The sequence below is a fragment of the Neovison vison genome, chromosome 2, assembly GCF_020171115.1.
Source record: "Neovison vison isolate M4711 chromosome 2, ASM_NN_V1, whole genome shotgun sequence".
In the NCBI taxonomy this organism is placed as follows: domain Eukaryota; kingdom Metazoa; phylum Chordata; class Mammalia; order Carnivora; family Mustelidae; genus Neogale; species Neogale vison.
Window position 1 is genome coordinate 168,829,128 of NC_058092.1, and position 19,275 is coordinate 168,848,402.

The following is a 19,275-nucleotide window of genomic DNA, read 5'->3' on the forward strand; positions in this document are numbered from 1 at the left end:
TGATGAAATGATTTGAAATCCTGGGTCATTTTGAAGCTCGGTTTCAGGAGCAGCTCTCCCATTTAGGCTTCTTGGAATTCAAAGCCATTTTCCATATGAGTTCTTGTCTTAGTGAGACAATGTCAGGGATTTGTGAGGAAGATGATGAATCTGTTGTTTGTTCTTAAACTGAAGTCTGCTGAAGCCTGCCCAGTTTTATCTTCATTTTAAGTGGCTGGCCATCAGGGTGAAGTGAAGAAAAGACAATCATAAAGAAAACCTAAAAACAAAATTATCACTAACTGCCATGCTATACCTTGTTCTCCCAAGAAGCATGTACCTGTGGCAGGAAGACCACAGAAGAATTTCCCAGTCTTCCAGTGAACCCTCCAGTGCTTTTTATCTCTGGTTCTCCTTGTGTGCTCTCTACTCCCAGTGTTACACTTTTCTAGCTACGCATATACCACGCCGATCAGTCACCATGTCTGTCCATCTCACTACAGTATTGGACCGTTTTTTTTTTTTCCAATTTATTTATTTTCAGAAAAACAGTATTCATTATTTTTTCACCACACCCAGTGCTCCATGCAAGCCGTGCCCTCTATAATACCCACCAACTGGTACCCCGACCTCCCACCTCCCCACCACTTCAAACCCCTCAGATTGTTTTTCAGAGTCCATAGTCTCTCATGGTTCACCTCCCCTTCCAATTTACCTAAAAGCACATACCCTCCCCAATGTCCATAACCCTACCCCCCTTCTCCCAACCCCCCTCCCCCCAGCAACCCACAGTATTGGACCTTTTTAAGGAAAGAAAACACGGGGACAACTTTTCTCATACTGTGTTGGAGCACTGGTAAATTCCTTCATGATGATTGGTCTGACTAGTACATAGATCTAGTGACTCCGAGTGAAAACATGCTCATTTTCCTCTGCCTTTTGCAAGCATTGGAATGTTTTTATTTGGTTACTTCCCCTTTTTGGTTATGATGTGTTGTTGTAGGTTCTGCCTTAGTACTAACTGCCCCATCTGGTGAGTGATGTTGATGTTGGAGGAGGCAGTGGGTGTGTGCGTCTGTCGAGATATGCAGAAAAGCTTTGTATTGCCCTCTAGATTTTGTTACAAAACTAAAACTATTAAAAAAAAAAGTCTAAAAAAAGAAAAAGAAAGGCTGTCAAGTTTTGTTTTTTTTTTAAATTCCAGTGTGGTTCTCATAGTGTTGTGTTAGTTTCAAGTACACAATATAGTGATTCACAATTCTCTACCTTACTCAGTGCTCATCATGATAAATGTACACTTACTCCCCATCACCTGTTTCACCCATCCCCCCCCCTCCATTCTGGTGACCATCAGATTTGTTTTCTATAGTTAAGAGTCTGTTTCTTGGTTTGTATCCTTTTTTCTGGGTTCATTTGTTTTGTTTTGTAAATTCCACATATGAGTGAAATCATATGGTACTTGTCATCCATAGGCTGATATTTTACATGGCATTGTACTCTCTAGCTCCATCTGTGTTGTTGCAAAGGGCAAGATTTCATTCTTTTTTATGGCTGAGTAATATTCCATTATATGTATACCATATCTTCTTTATCCGTTCATTTGTGGATGGATACTTGGGCTGCTTCCATAATTTGGCTATTATACGTAATGATGCAATAAACATAGGGACTCATATATCTTTTTTAATTAGTATTTTCATATTCTTGGGGTAAAAACCCAGTAGTGGAATAACTGGATCATAGGGTAGTTCTATTTTTAATTTTTGAGGAAACTCCACACTGTCTTCCAGAGTGACTGTCCCAGTTTGCAGTCACACCAGCAGTGCAATAGGGTTCTTTTTTGTGTACATCCTCACCAAAACTTGTTTCTTGTGTTTTTATTTTAGCTATTCTGACAGGTATAAAGTGATAACTTACTGTAGTTTTGATTTGTCTTTCCTTATTTTGGCCATCCAAATATCGTCTTTGGAAAAATGTCTACCCATGTCTTCACCCCATTTTGTAATTGGATCATTTGGGGATTTTCTGGTATTGAGTTGTATCAGTGCTTTATGTATTTTGGACACTAACCCTTTATTAGATGTGTCATCTGCAAATATCTTCTCCCATTTGGTAGGTTGTCTTTTAGTTTTGTTGGTGGTTTCTCTTGCTGTGTAGAAGCTTTTTATGTTGATGTAGTCTCCATAGTTTATTTTTGCTGTTGTTTTCTTTGCCTCAAGGACATTTCTAGAAAAATGTTGATACAGCCAATATCAGAGAATATTGTTTGTGCTGTTTTCTAAGATTTTTATGGTATCAGGTCTCATATTCAGGTCCTTAAACCATTTTGAGCTTATTTTTGTGTATGGTATAAGAAAGTGGTCCAGGGGGTGCCTGGGTTGCTCAGTGGGTTAAAGCATCTGCCTTCAGCTCAGGTCATGATCTCCGGGTCCTGGGATCGAGCCCCATGTCAGGCTCTCTGCTCAGCGGGGAGCCTGCTTCCCACCTCTCCATCTCTGCCCGCTGCTCTGCCTACTTTGCGATCTCTCCCTCTGTCAAATAAATAAAAAAATCTTAAAAAAAAAAAAAAGAAAAAGAAAAAAGAAAGTTGTCCAGTTTCATTCTTTTGCTTATAGCTGTCCAGTTTTCCCAACACTATTTGTTGGAGACAACCATCTTTTTTCAATTGCATATTCTTGCCTTTTTTGTCAAAGATAAACCATATAATTGTGAGTTTGGTTTGGGACTTTCTCTCCTGTCCCATTGATTTGTGTGTCTGTCTTATGCCTGTACCATACTGTTTTGATCACTACAGCTTTGTGGTATAACTTGAAATCTGGAATTGTGATACCTCCCACTTTTTGTTTTTCAAGATTGTTCTAAGGGTCTTACGTGGCTCCACACAAATTTTAGGATTGTTTGCTCTAGTTCTGTGAAAGATAATGTTGGTATTTTTATATGGATAGTATTAAATCTGTAGATAGCTTTTGTATGGGCATTTTAATAATACATATTCTTCCAACCCATGAATTATTATTATTTGTATATTATTTTGGGTACAACTGTAAATGGGTTTGTTTTCTTAATTTCTTTTTCTGTTTCTTCATTATTAGTGTATAGGAATGCAGTGGATTTCTGTACATTGATTTTGTATCCTACAACATTACTGAATTCATTTATCAGTTCTTATATTTTCTTGGTGGAGTTTTTAGGGTTTTCTGTATAGAGTATCATGCCATCTGCAAATAATGAAAGGTTTTTACTTCTTCCATACCAATTTGTATGCCATTTTTTCCTTTTTCATGTCTGGTTCCTGTAGCTAGGATTTCCAGTACTATGTTGATCAACAGTGGTGAGAGTAAGCATCCCTGTCTTGTTCTTTTACTTTGTTGATGATCTTTATTATGAATGGATGTTATACTTTGTCAAATGCTTTTTCTAAATCTATTGAAATGATCATATGGTCCTTCCCCTTTTTCTTCTTGATATGATGTATCACAATTATTGTTTTGCAAATATTGAATCATCCTTACAACCCAGGAATAACTCCCACTAGATTGTGGTGAATGATTTTTTAATATATTGTTGGATTCAGTTTCCTGATATTTTGTTGAAGATCTTTACATCTATGTTCATCAGGGATATTGGCCTGTGGTTCCCTTTTTTATAATGTCTCTATCAGGTTTTGGTATCAGGGTAATGCTCTCTTCACAGAATGAATCTGAAAGTTTTCTTTCCTCTTCTGTAGTTTTGAATAATTTGAGAGGATAGGTATTAACTTTTCTTTAAATATTTGGTAAAATTCACCTGTGAAGCTGTCTGTCCTGGAGTTTTGTTTGTTGAGAGTTTTTTTGGTAACTGAGTCAATTCCTTTTATGGTATTTAGTCTGTTCAAGTTTTCTATTTCTTCTTGCTTAAGTTTTGTGTGGTTATGTTTATAGGAATTTATCCATTTCTTCTATATTGTTCAATTTGTTAGCATATAATTTTTCATAATATTCTCTTAGGTTCCTTTATATTTCTGTGGTATTGATTGTTACTCTCATCTTTCATTTCTGATTTTGTTTATTGAGTTCTCTATTTCCCTCCCTCTCCTTCATTTTTGAAGAACCTGGCTGAAAGTGTTATCAATTTGTTGATCTTTTCAGAGAACCAACTCTTGGTTCCATTCATCTGTTCCCTTCATATATTTTTTTAAGGTTTTATTTATTTATTTGACAGAGAAATCACAAGTTGGCAGAGAGCCGGGGGTGGGAGGTGGGGAAGCAGGCTTCTTGCTGAGCAGAGAGCCTGAAGCAGGGCTCGATCCTGGGACCATGGGATCATGACCTGAAGGCAGAGGCTTAGCCCACTGTGCCACCCAGGCACCCCTCCCTTGACTTTTTAGTTTCCATTTTGTTTATTTCTGCTCTAATCTTTATTTTCTGCTAATTTTTGGCTTTTGTCCTTTTTCTAGCTTCTTTAAGTGTAAGGTTAGATTGTTTAAGATTTTTTCTTACATCTTGAGGCCTGTGTTGCTATAAACCTCTCTCTTAGAAGCACATTTGCTGTATCTGAAAGATTTGTGACCATTGTGATTTTATTTTCATTTATCTCCATATATTTTTTTTATTTGCTCTGTGATTTCTTGGTTGACCCATTCATTGTTTAGTAACATGTTATTTAACCACCATGTATTTGTGCTCTGTCGAGATTTTTTTGTTGTAGTAGTTGATTTCTAGTTTCATAGCATTTTGGTCAGAAATGATGCATGGTGTGATTTCAATCTATTTGAATTTACTGAGGCTCATTTTGTGACCTAATATGTGATCTCTTCTGGAGAACATTCCATGGGCACTTGGAAAGAATGTGTATTCTGTTCTTTTAGGATGGAATGTTCTGAACATATCTGTTAAATTCATATGGTCCAATGTGTTGTTGAAAGCCACTGTTTCCTTGTTGATTTTTTGATTGGATGATCTGTTTATTGATATAAGTGGGTTTAAAGTCACCTACTGTTTTTAAATTATGATCAGTTACTTCTTTTATGTTTGTTATTAATTACTTTAAATATGTGTGTGTTCCCATATTGGATACATAAATATTTACAATTACTACATCTTGTTTTTAATTTTTCCCTTTACAATTTTATAATGGTATTTTTTTGTCTCTTTTTTTTGTTTTTGTTTGTCTCTTGTTACCTTCTTTGTTTTAAAGTCTTTTTCTAATATTAAGTATTATTATCCAGGCTTTCTTTTGACATCCATTTGCATGATAAGTATTTTCCCATTCCTTCACTTTCAATGTGTAGTATCTTTAGGTCTGAAGTGAGTCTCATTTAGGTAGCATATAGGTGGTTCTCATTTTTTTTTTTAATGCATTCCATCACTCTTTGTCTTTGGATTGGAGCATTTATTCCATTTATATTCAAAGTAATTGTTGATAGGTATGCATTGATTGCCATTTTCTTGTTTTGTAGTTGTTTTGCAGTTTTTCTGTGATCCTTTCTTCTCTTGATCTTTCTCTCATGATTAGTTGGCTTTCTCTAGTGATGTACATGTATTTCTTCTCTTTATTTTTTGCATATCTATTACTGGTTTTGATTTGTGGTTACCATTAGGTTCATATGTAACATCCTTTGCATATAGCCATGTATATTAAGTTGATGGTCGTTTAAGTTTGAACCCATTCTTCACTCCTTTTACCCCACAGTTTAGAACCATGGTGTTATATTTTACATCCATTTATTTTATGAGTTCCACCACTGATTTTTGCAGATATACTTATTTTTACTGCTTTTATGCTTCCTACTTTCCTTACTCTTGCTTATAATCTTCCTTTTCACATACAGAGTCCCCATTATTATTTCTTTTTTTTTTTTTAGATTTTATTTATTTATTTGACAGAGAGAAATCACAAGTAGATGGAGAGGCAGGCAGAGAGAGGGAGGGAAGCAGGCTCCCCGCTGAGCAGAGAGCTTGACGCGGGACTCGATCCCAGGACCCTGAGATCATGACCCAAGCGGAAGGCAGCGGCTTAACCCACTGAGCCACCCAGGCGCCCCCCCATTATTATTTCTTATAGGGCTGATTTTAGTGGTCTTGAATTCCTTTCACTTTTGTTTGTTGGAAACCATCTCTCTCTTTATTGTGAATGGTAGCCTTGCTGGATAGAGTATTCTTTGCTACAGATTTTCTTTTTCAGCAATGTAAATATATCATGCCACCCTTTCTGGCCTGCAAAGGTTCTATTGAAAAATTAGCTGATAGCTTCATGGGGTTTCCCTTGTATGTTAACTATTTTATACTCTTGCTGCTTTTAAATTCTCTTTATTTCTACTTTTAGGCATCTTAATTACTATCCGTTTTGGTGTGTAACTCCTTGAGTTGATTTTGCTGGCAATCTCTGTGCTTCCTGCATCTAAATTTCTGTTTCTTTACCTAGATTTGGGAAGTTTTCAGCAATTATTTCTTCAAATATATTTTCTGCCCCCCTTTTTCTTTTCTCCTTCTGTGATTCCTAGAATGTGAATGTTTATTATGTTTGATGGTGTTGCTGAGTTCCAGGTGTATTCTTGTCTTGCATATTTTTTTTTCTCATCTGTTCAGTTCAATTGCTTTCCGTTAGTCTGTCCTCCACAAGAGTCATTTGTTCTTCTGGTTCTTTTAGTCTACTATTTATTCCATCTAGTGTATTTTTAGTTTCTCTTGTGTTCTTCATCTCTGATTGATTCTTTTTGTTTGTTTGTTTGTTTGTTTGTGTTCTATCTGTTTAAGTGTCTCAATGAGCTCCCCCATTCTTTTTTCAAGTCCAGTTAGGATCTTTATGGCCATTTACTTTAAATTTTCTATCAGGCATATTCCTTATCTCCATTTGATGGCAAGTTCTCTTGCTCTGGTTTTTGTCCTGTTCTTTCATTTAGGACATATTTCTCTGTCTTCTCATTTTATCTAACTCTCTGTGTCTGTTTCTGCATGTTAGGAAAGTCAGCTATGCCTTCTGCTCTTGCAGATAGTGGCTTTATGAGGAAGATGTAGAGTAGTACCCTGCAGTGGGGAGTCCCCTGTTCCCTGGAACTTGACACATCAGGGGTATATCCTGTGTGTATTGTGGTGTGCCCTTCTGTTGTGGCTCAGTCACTTTTGACTTCAGTCCAATCATCTGTGCTCTCTTTGTCTGTTGTGCATAGTGTTTGTTTGTTCCCTATGTTATTAGTGGACCAGTCTGGGGCTGCCTTGGGCTGGAATTGAGTCAAACTAGTTGTTTGTCAGAGCTGCAGTAGCACCTAACTACAGGGCCCTCTCCCTGTGTTGTCCCCTGAGAAGCTTTAGTTGGTGGGCGGGGCCTGCATCCAGACCAGATATCTGTTCACAGCCCACTGCTGGGGTCATAGTTGGTCTGGTATGTGTAGTGCTCTTTTCCTCTCCCTGGTGAGACTCTGTAATCTAACAAAATGGTTAGGGTTTAGAGGTCTACATTTAGAGGCATCAGAATATAGACTGAAGGACACAGGACTGTCTTTATATTGTCATTGTAGTAAAAACAGGGAAGACCAGAAGGCCCCATACCCACCTAGAATATTGCCACATTTCCAAGTTAAGTGGAGAAAAAGAAGAAACAAAAGGAGAAGAGAGGAGATATCAAGAAGCAACAACAGAGAGTACTGAGAAAGAGGGAATGATTACATGGGAGCAAAGTATGTTTTGGCCAGCTGGCAGGTATGTAAGGCCACCTTAGACCAGTCTGTTCCAGCTAACCATCAGCTTACCCCAGATGTGTGAGCTCAGGCAGACTCAATGCAGACCAGCAGAGACATCAAGCTGACTGTAGAGCAATGGCATACGCTTTGTTTCCAGCCACTAAATTTTGGAATAGCTTGATGTGCAGTAAAGCCTTACTAATCTAAATGCGGATCTGAATCCTTATGATCATATACATTCTACCTACCATGCTGTGTCACTTCTCATTCACTGGGATGTGAGGCAATGTTAGGATGCCCATTTTGTTTGCCTTCCACCACCCCTCTTTCTCCACATGTTATAAAACCATTATTAGCGGTCTGCAGCTGCTAAGTGTATCCATCCAAATTATGCCCTTGCCAGGCCAGGGAAATGACCATAAGGCAGGGCTGCAGACCTCTTGTTTTCAACATGAGTTGAAATAGGACCAGAACTCCATTAATCATCTGGTCTCCATATGCCACTGGTTGAGGGCTGCTCCCAGAGCCATGAATTTCCCACAAACTCCACAGAGAGCATATTCCCTTAGCCAGAGAATATAGCCATGCAGAGAATATTCATAAAAGGCTATAGTAAGAAATTGTTTGACATACATGGGAAGAGTAAATTCTGAAAGCTTAATGGTAGGCTACTGACATTGTCTTGTATAATGGCATTTCACAAATTCTTCAGAATTTGTGAAAATTGACATGGAAAAAATTTTATTTAAGATATAACTGAAAAGGGGCACCTGGGTAGCTCAGTGGGTTAAAGCCTCTGCCTTTGGCTCAGGTCATGATCCTAGGGTCCTGGGATCCAGCCAGGATCCAGCTCAGCAGGGAGCCTGCTTTCCCCTCTCTCTGTCTCTGCCTGCCTCTCTGCCTGCTTGTGATCTCTGTCTGTCAAATAAATAAATAAATAATCAATAAAATAAAATAAAATATAACTGAAAAGAAAAAAATATAACTGAAAAGAAAAAAAATCATTATTGTATACTGATTATCTAGGAAAATACCTAAATAACATTAAATCTACTGATGATAGGCTGAATTATCTACTATCAGACAGTTTCTCTGCCTAGGCTCATAGAGGAAGTAACCAACCAACCAGAGATTTTAGCCCAGGTTTGTGTGACTGTACATGCCAGAGTGTCTCTGGTGAAAAGCATGCCTAACCATTTCCATTATGTTAAGTATCGTATGTGTCATATAGTAACTAGGAAATAAATAGTTTTTGCCTTGGTTTCCAATGATAAATTAATTTCCAACAATTTGCTTAAGCTGGTGGCTGACAATTCAAGAAAAATTGGATATCAAGGTAAAAGATATAGAAATTGCAACTCAGATTCCTATCCGTTTATCACTTAAACCACATTATTTTGCCAAAGACATTTCCCTTAGGAAATGTCTGATATAAACAGAGATTAGTGGGTGCGTTTGAAATATTTTGTTGAGAGAGAATGAAAGTAAACAAAATTCTCTTATTCGGACAACATTGCTTTAAATTATGGACAATGAATCTCCAGAATATAGAAAGATACATGATGATAGACACTTAGATAGTGAGATAGATGGATGGTTGAGAGACAGGGAGAGAGTTGGAAAGAGAGGGAAGGGAGGGAAAGAGAGGAAGAGATAGAAGGACAGAGGGAAAGAGAGAGAAAGAGAGAGACAGGGTGACAGAGGGAGGACTGAGGGAAAGAGAGAGAGGGAGGTGGAAAGGCACATACATTTCCATGCACAGAGGCCAGACATGGCTATCAGAAGAACACTTAATCAAGTGATAAGAAAGAGAGAAGTCAGCAAAATTAATGAATTCTGCAGTTGGACAGTGTCTGTGCTCTTCCAAACTCAGTTCCTTAAATATTCAGTTTGCTTCTTCAAAGTTAGTGAAAATTTCTATGAGTCTACTTGGCTAAGAAAGGATAAGAAATACAGAAAGGCAATTATTCTAAAGAAAAAAACATTTAGGGGCACTGGGTGGCTCGTTCAGTTGAGGATCTGACTTCAGCTCAGGTCATGATCTCAGGTCCTAGGATTGAGCCCCATATCAGGCTTCCTGCTCAGTGAGGAGTCTGCTACTCCCTCTGCCCTCCACCTCTGCTTGTATGCTCAACCTCTCTCTCTCAAATAAGTAAATACAATCTTTTTTTTTTTAATTTAATAATCAAAGACCAGTATTTATGATTTGGGCCAATGAACCATATCCTTAAGTTTCTACTTGTGATTTCCTTAAATTTATGAAAGATGCAAATAATAGATTAATTCTTTTAGTGTCTAAATCACGACAGACACTTCCAGCTGTTGAGAGTCCAGACACAATAAATAAATAAATAAATAAAATAACTAAGTTCTTGCTTTTAGGAGACTTACATTCTAATGGGAGGAACATAACAGTGAAGAAAAATACCTAGAATATATTTTCAGGAGGCTATATAAGGGAGAAAAGCAAGTTAGGATTGAAATCATATGACGCTGGTGATCAGAGAACACAACGAAGACAGTGCGACAGTGTGACAGTTGAACAAAAACTTGAATACAGGAAAGCAGAAAACCAAGAGAATGTGTGGGAGGGTCATGAGCTGGTAAGGACAAAGACCTGAGAAATGGAGTAATTCTTAGGATTTTTGTGAAATGACTAATTTTGCTGACAGCAGAAAGAGTAAGGGGAGAAAAGTATGGAATATATCCCAAAGGAAGTCAGGACCAAGTCATGCAGGGCTCCATGCTGAAAGGAGGATTCCATGGTGAGAAGTGGGGGTTCTATTCAGAGTGTGACAGGAGCCATGCTAGTATTTTTAGCAAAAGAGTGAAATGACCTAACTCATATTTTATAAAGATCACTCTGGTCTCTATGCAGGGACTAGATGGATGAGAGCAAGAGTGGAAACATGAAGAGTAGTTAGGAGCCTGTTGCAGTATCAAGGTAGAAGATGATGGAGCCTTAGGGTAGGGTGGAACAGTTATGGGCTATGAAATGGTCTGATGGTGGATGCATTTTTTAAAATAGGGCAGATGATATACATATATATTTTCAGATTCCTATCGCATGCACAGCCATATTGCCATTTTCTGGGAAAGTGATAGCCCCCCGTGGCCCTGGATGATCTGCCAAATTTACGATTATTATCTTCATACACTTTGAATATATATTTTTTTATGGTACCAGGTGGTATAGCCTAAATAATAAACAGAATGTATAAAAGAGCTGTCAGGAAGAACGGGAAACAAAACATTCCCTGACTTGAACATTTTGACAAAGCAGAGATGGGTGAGCTGACAGCCCCGTGGAGAATGCTGGGCAGAGGTGGTCTGTTTCCCTCTCTCATCCTGGGTGGTCATTCCCTTGTCTCTCCAGGCAGGTAGATCAGTTCCTGGCAGTAGGACCTGCTGGGTCTGTGATCTGGAGCACACTTCCCTGAACTTGATAGTCAGTGCTTGCTGAGGGGATTGGGAGAAATGCGAATTGACAGCCATTTAGAGGTGCCTCCACTGTGGACAGAAAACACTCCCTCCTGCAGCTACACAGAGCAGTCTGGTGACAACTGCTCTCCCATGCATCCAGGGTCATGCGGATCTGATGAAAGGCATTTCCAATTTGCATTAGCCCAGAATCCCAGAAGCTGTGTGATAGATGTTGCCTTGAGGATCATTGTATCCATGAAAAGGAAAAAAGAAAAAAAAAAAAGATAGTGAAAGAAGATGGACTTGCTCATTTCAGAGTTGATTGGAGGCAGAGCCATAGCATTAGTGAAAAGTGAATTTTAATGCATGAAAATTTAACAGGGCAGCAGTTGGGAATGGTGGGTCATTGGGAATGATTTCTCTCTGTAAGTGAAAAAGTTTTTCTAGAAAGTTAATAGTTAAAACATTAATTATAACAAGTATCTATTTTTGAGGAAAATGGGAAGAGGATGTGGGTCATTGGGTAGCACATTGTAGCTAGCTAAATTTCTTGCAAGTCAAAATCATGATAAATAAAAGAAATAATTACATTCCTGTAATGTGAATGGTTGTTTTCATGTGGTTGCCGGGATGCTCCTGACTGTTGGAAACTGCACAGAAGATAGTTTTTCACTTATTTTTTTGTATAATTCCCTGTATCAATTCAAGTTCAGTCAGGTTTGTCAGAGCCCCTATGTACCTTCAAGATTCTTGAAGGAATCTTGTCACAGGAATATCAAGATGGGCCTATAAGGTATACTAATTTTTCCCTACCTCACATTGATATAAATGATTTGCTTTGTTTTATAAGCTTATAAATGTTTTAATATTATGATTTTTCCTCTGAATAAGGTTGCTAGATTCAGCAGAAAAAAATCCAGGGTGATATATAAATTCTGAACTTCAGATAAAAAAATGAGTAACTTTTTACTAGGAGTATATCTCAGATACCGCATGGGGCATACTTATACTAAAATAATTGTTGTTTATATCAAATTCAAATGTAACCAGACATATTCATTTTAGATATGGCAGTTGTAGTTCTGAGGCAAAATAATTGTGAAGAAATCATTCTTGCAAATCAGATAAATATTTGTTACTGTAAGGTGGTGGCTGTCGGTTATCTCGGTCATGAGGAAGAATAAGGACTAAGTAAGTTCATTTCTATTGATATTATTTTTAATTATTGTATACATCTTCTTCACCTTCTCTGCCAAAGCCTCAACATTGAACTATTTCACTCTCCATGATTCAAAATATAAGAAGTCTGCATGTAATTTTATAGCATCCCTGTGTAAATGAAGTTATCTAATATTTTTGCCAATGCTTATAATATTGAAAACTACAATGTGACAACATACTGATATTAATTCATTATAATAGCTAACTACTGCTTTTCTACTTGCAGATGTCACGAACTACATTAAGTACATAATATATCACTTAACATGCACTCTGACATTTTAATGTGTTTCAGTCATATTAAGATAATGAGTGCAACAAGGATTCAACACCCTGTCAAGGATCTCGGTGACCAGGAGTGTGGAATTACACTGAACATTCTTTGATACTCATACCCAAGTTGATCTCCTATACTGTGGTTCCACTGGCATCTAATATTGAAGGGAAAATGCAAATGCATAGAAGCCTCTTTTGGAATATGCATTTTGGAAGGCCAAATGTTCGGTACTTGTTCGAAAACTTCAATTGGGTTGCTAACAGAAAAAAAAAATTACTACTTTCCTAACACCTTCCATGAAACCTGTTTTTGTGAAGGAGAGTGCATTTTTGGATTGCATTAAAACTGAATTCACTTATCTCCTTCATTGCTGGGAGAACTAAAGGGTTTGCACTCAGATTTTCCTTCTGGAATTTTCCCCCTGGGCAAGGGAATCATTTGGATTTTCTTGAAACCATTGAAAATAAGTAAGTTGGCTAAATGAGGGTTTATTCTTTTGTATACTATCCTGAGATGGATTACAGAATTTAAGGCCTATCATATTTGTTTTCTGAAGCTGCATAACACATGACCAAACGTAATGGCTTGAAACAGCACCTACTTTGTATAGGTCAGAAGTCGGGGTACAACCATGCTGGGTTCTGCGGCCAGGGTCTCACATTCAGGTTTCCTTACACCAGAGTTTCCAAGGTCATTCAGGTAATTGGCACACTGTGTAGGACTGAAAGCCCCATGCTGTTGCTGACAACCAGCTGGGGACTGCCCTCTGCAATTACGTGATCTGTAACAGTTCAGGAGAGATGGAACTGAAACCAGTCAGAAAGACAAATGGGAAGCTTGCCAAGGGCATGTAGGTTTGTGCACTCCTGAACCCATTAATTTGAACTTCCCATGTTTCCTCTGTCCCATTTGGAAGATGGGCATAATAATATTGTCTGCTTGCAAGGGTGTTTGTGAGGATTCATATGGATAAAGCAGTTAGAAAAGCACCTGGTGCGTAAGTAGTGTTAATCTCCATGCTTGCTATTAGAAGGCCCAGGTGTATCATTAATTCTAGTTATGTAAGCGCAGTAAATGACAGAGTAGCAGAGTACACTAGAATAAATGATACGAGGTTAAGAGAGGAACCATCCTGCATGTGCTAAATATACATATGCTTTCACTGAGTGTAGGTAAATGAGACAAAATACAGGTAAAGGTACACTAATTACTGTTCCTGTAGCAACTGCATCGTGGGACACTTCCCATTATTTAAAAGTATAATAATTTAGCACTGATCCCAACCAGGAGCAGAGAGTAGTTTTGTTCCCTAGCTACATGGTGGTATCAATGTAAATGCAGCTTACAGTGTACTCATCCAGGCTGCTTTGTAATTAATTGTAAGGTACGTGATCATTGTATTTTGGGATGTGGTATTGGTGGAAATTTTAATTTAATTTAATTTTAATTAAATTTAATTTTTAATTTTAATTAATTTAAATTTAATTTAAATTACTTTAAATTTAAACTTACTTTAAATTTAATTTAATTTTAAGTTGTATCAAAATTGGTACATAAAGTAAAACTGTATCAATATATTCCATCAGGCCATTTCAAAATAATGGGTTGCTTAGGCATGAAAGCCAGCCATTCTGATGAACTGGTTCAATCCAAATGGTTTTTATTCTAGGCCAACCTCATTATAGGTGGTATTTACTAAGTACAGATATTATGTATAGCGTAATTAGAAGCCTTGGTAAGTTAAGCAATGGCACATAATTCTTAATACAATCCTAGTTATTTGGTAGTAACTATGAATTATTGCTTAATTCTGGAACTTACATAAACTTGCTAAAGACCCAATTCATCCAGCTATGAAAAGATCTGACAATGGTAGCATTAGGCATTTGGCTTGATTATTTTTAAAAAAACATATACATTTAAATGTAATTACTCTTTCATTTCCCACTTGCAACCACTATCTGACAAATAGCTTAGACCTTCAAGGAAGAGTGGGAGAGCTGTGCCCAGGCATTTACTCCCCAAATCTCTGCGGTCACTAACTTAGGGGGAAATGATCTGGCTCTCGATAACAATGCTCTCTGACAGTCATCCTTGGAAAGAACGGGGAAAAGACTCAAGGGTACCTTCCTTTACCTCAGGTGCAGACCTTTCTGGGACTGACTCTAAAAGAAGGCTGATGTTTACCACAAGCCCAATCATAGACCAACCCAGCAGGTTGGCTATTCTTTCTTTCCTGAACTTTATTGAGATGAGCTTTTCTCAGGATTCAGTTTCAAACACCTGTAGAAGACTGACAAATTGGCGTATACCGAACAGTGAAACTGTTAGTACAGGACGAAATATTCTAGGTTCTTTATGGAACTGAAACTTAAAGGATGTTGATTAGCAGTGGAGAATTTAAGGCAAAGCATGCAGGGGAAAGACTTAAGAGGATACTCAGGCTGGCTTAGGCTAGGATAAAATTTCCATGTAGACAGCATTAGGCTCTCAGGTACGATCACTGTGTCAACGCCAAGGGAAGCCACACTGTTAAAATCTGGGTTTACCAGAATATATATACTGAGTTGATCAAATATGTCAGGAGTATGAGGGGAAACCAAGTGAAATCAGAGCTGAAGAGAGTACTGTCACGTGGGGTTAGATTATTTGTGGAAGCAATCTCAGTTAGGGCCAAAGTCCAGGTGGCTCTGTAAAGCTGAGATTGCGGAGATTAGTCTAGAAAAAGGACAGTATCCATCCACAGTCAGTGGGGATGATGATATTAATGTTAATAGCAGCTATCTTTAAATAAATGCTTACTATATGTGAGGCATTTTGTCAATGTCTTTAGCTCAGATCAGGAGCTCTGTGATAAGTGCTTACCTTTAGTTCAGACCTGTTACTGTTTCCAGTAAGGGAAAGGTAGAAGAATTATGGGACCAACTTGCCTATATGCACTGAGCCAGTAAATGTGATCCTCGTAGATAGAACATGCTAGAAGCCAGTCAGGAACTATGAAAGAAATCTCAGTTAGTTTTGGTTTGTGATGAAAATAGTTAAGTCTTATCTTCCGTCTTTATTTCCATCATGTACACACTAAAGAGTTTCCACTGTGATTTTTACTGAAGAAATGTAAGGAATGAGAAAGAACAATGGATATTTCATGAGTTTAAGAGTCATGAATTTATTTTTATGTTCTGTCACTACTGATACAATATTGGGCAAGAAACAAATTCTGAGCCCCAGTTTGTTTGTTTTTTTAATTAACATATAATGTATTATTTGTCCCAGAGGTACAGGTCTGTGAATCGTCAGGCTTACACATTTCACAGCACTCACCATAGCACATGGCCTCCCCAATGTCCATAACCCAGCCACCCCATCCCTCCCCCACCCCCATAACCCCCAGCAACCCTCAGTTTGTTTCCTGAGATTAAGAGTCTCTGATGGTTTGTCTCCCTCCTGATCCCATCTTGTTTCATTTTTTCCTTCCCTACTCCCCACAACCTCCACCCTGCTCTCAAATTCCTCATATCAGAGAGATCATATGATAATTGTCTTTATCTGATTAGCTTATTTCGTTCAGCATCTAGTTCCATCCACCTTGTTGCAAATGGGAAGATTTCATTTTTCAATGACTGCATAGTATTCGATTATATATATATGTATATATATATATATATATATATATATATATATATATATAGATACACCCCATCTTCTTTATCCATTCATCTGTTGATGGACATCTAGGTTCTTTCCATAGTTTGGCTATTGTGGACATTGCTGCTATAAACATTTGGGTGCACATGCCCCTTTGGATCACTACATTTGTATCTTTATGGTAAATACCCAGTAGTGCAATTGCTGGGTCATAGGGCAGTTCTATTTTCAACTTTTTGAGGAAATTCCATGCTGTTTTCCGGAGTGGCTGCACCAGATTGTGCTCCCACCAACTGAGCCCCAGTTTTATCATGTCTCAAAGGATGTAACACATTTGCATTATTCATGTAAATATCTAATTTGGCCACCACCACCATCATCGTCATTATCATCATCATCATCATCATCATTTCTTTCTGACTTTATCGCCTTTCCTCTTCCTTTCATTATATCATATTGTCTTTCAAATTAGGTTAAATCCTATGGTCTCTCTTAACCTCTTCTGAGTATTTAGGTCCTCATTGATCATGGACAAAAAAAAGGCCTCAGTTTTTCACATTAGCACTTACTGAGCATGTGACTTGATTTATCCATAATAAGAGTTTCCTGAGGGGCACCTGAAGCCTCTGCCTTCAGCTCAGGTCATGATCCCAGGGTCCTGGACTGGAGCCCCACATCGGGCTCTCTGCTTGGCGGGGAGCCTACCCCCCACCCCCCACCTCTCTGCCTACTTGTGATCCCTGTCAAATAAATAAATTTGTTAAAAATTAAAAAAAAAAAGTTTCCTGAGAACAAAAATACTAACATCCTGACACCCAAATTAAATACTGATTACTTTTAAATTGTTACAGTGGGATCAACATATTATTAAATATAACAACTGAGAGGCTGTAAAGATCTTGTAGTCGTCATCTTTTCTGTTCTCTGCAACCACTGATGGTCTGCCTTCCAGCATCCAGGGCAGAGTAAAGAAAGAGCATTACTGCTCTGATGACCAGGTGAGGGGTTATATGAGCTCATGATTTATAGAGTTTTTTTGGTTGGGGAAATTTTTGTGGTTTTGGCAGAGCAGGAAGGCATCTACTCAAATTGCCAGCTGGCTACTTGTCTATCAGTCATTCTATAACTCTGACACAATGGTGAGTAAGTGAGAAAGAAGATACCATCAATCACTTGGCTGGACTTCATGGAACAGGGGATGTTCTAGAATAATGGGCCATGACAGCTTTGATTCACACAACTAGCAGCATGATGAGAAATTGGGAGATGGCATTAAAGTTTTGTCCGTGAGACAGAAAAGGTCTAGAGCAACCCATGGACTCCTGTGTTTTTTATCTTTGTGGAGGCTTCTCCTATATTTCTCTATTTTCTGTGTGAGAACATATTTTAAAAGCCTAATTTTTAGGCTATCATAGAGAAACTGTGCCTTCTCTTAAATTCAGAATCCAGCATATAATCTTCACTACAAATTTTTATCTTCTATTATGCATCACTGTTGCAGTAGAAAGAATCGTGGTAACCCCAAAATGCCCACATCTTAGCCCCGCCAGAACCTGTGAATGTTACTTTATATAGGAAAAGGGATTGTGCCAGTAGGATTAAATTAAGGATCTTAGGGTGGGGACATAATCCAGATCTCCCCAACAAAATCTCAGAGTCCTTGTAAGGGAAAGAAAGGGAGACAAGGAAGTCAGCCTGAGAAGACAGAATGATGGAACTAAAGTCAGAGTGATGAAGGGCTTTGAGTCCAGGAATGAAGGCAGTGTCTGGGAGCCAGAGACAACAAGGAAAATAATTTTCCTCTAGAGTCTCCAGAAGGAAAAGCAACCGATTTTAGATTTCTGATTCCTGGAACTGATTGATGGTAGATTTTTCTTTTTAAAATCTTCTTTATTTACTGATTGATGGTAGGTTTATGTTGTATTGAAACACTAAGGGGTGAGACACCTGGGTGACTCTGTAGCTTAAGCGTCTGCTTTGGTTCAGGTCATGATCTCAGGGTCCTAGGGTTCAATACCCATGGGGCTCCCTGCTCAGAGGGGAGCCTGCTTCCTCCTCTCCCTCTGCATCTCCCCTTAACTCCACTTAAGCATCCCGTTAACTACTTTTCTCACACACAAACATTATGAGTTTTAAAAATTCTGGAAAATAGATAGTTGAAGTAGCAACACCTTTGATGTTGTCTTGTGGCAATGTCAGTCCTCTAGACCATGACTCTGGACCCTGGAAAGTGGTTGTGAGCACAAACTGCTCTCCACAGTTTTAACTTTTCCACCATTGATAAGTGTGAGCCCAGGAACCACTGTTATATAATTATTTGCTTTACTTGAATTATATTATATACAGAAATAATGCTATGTTAATTGCTTATTCTATTGAAGATGGTAATTATTTATCAGAGAGAAAGCACATAATATTAGTAGCAATTCTAATATATAGTTCCTGAGAACCTCAAGGCTCTCCTATAATACATTTTCAGTAAGAATAGTTTAATAAAATAGTTAATATTTTTAACACTTAATATCCTATCAGAGGAATAAATTCTTATCTAGAGAACAATAAGAGTCAATGATGTATATGTTTTGATAGTCATTTGACAAATGGGGTGTATCTTTGGATAGTCATTTATATAAGTATAATTATAAGTGTATTACCAATAACTGACCTAAAAACTTATGGATTACAAAATTCAAATTTCAGGGGCACCTATGTGGCTCCATCAGTTAAATGTATGCCTTCAGCTCAGGTCATAATCTCAGGGTGCTGGGATTGAGCCTGGTGTGGGCTCCCTGATAGTGGTGAGTCTCCTTCTTCCTCTTCCTCTCTTTCTGCCCCTCCACCCATACTTGTGTGCTCTCTCTCTTTCTCTCTCAAATAAATAAATAAAATATCTAAAAAAAAAAAAGAAAATTTCATATTTTATGAAACCAAAATTTGGAGGCATAAGAAAACCTGACAAGCTTGAAATAAACATATATACAGTTGAAGTCATTTTACAGTGAAATTATACTTTTTTTTTTCTAGAGGGGTTGCAGGATGTCTGTGAGTGCCACAAGAAATCTGGGGTTCAGGG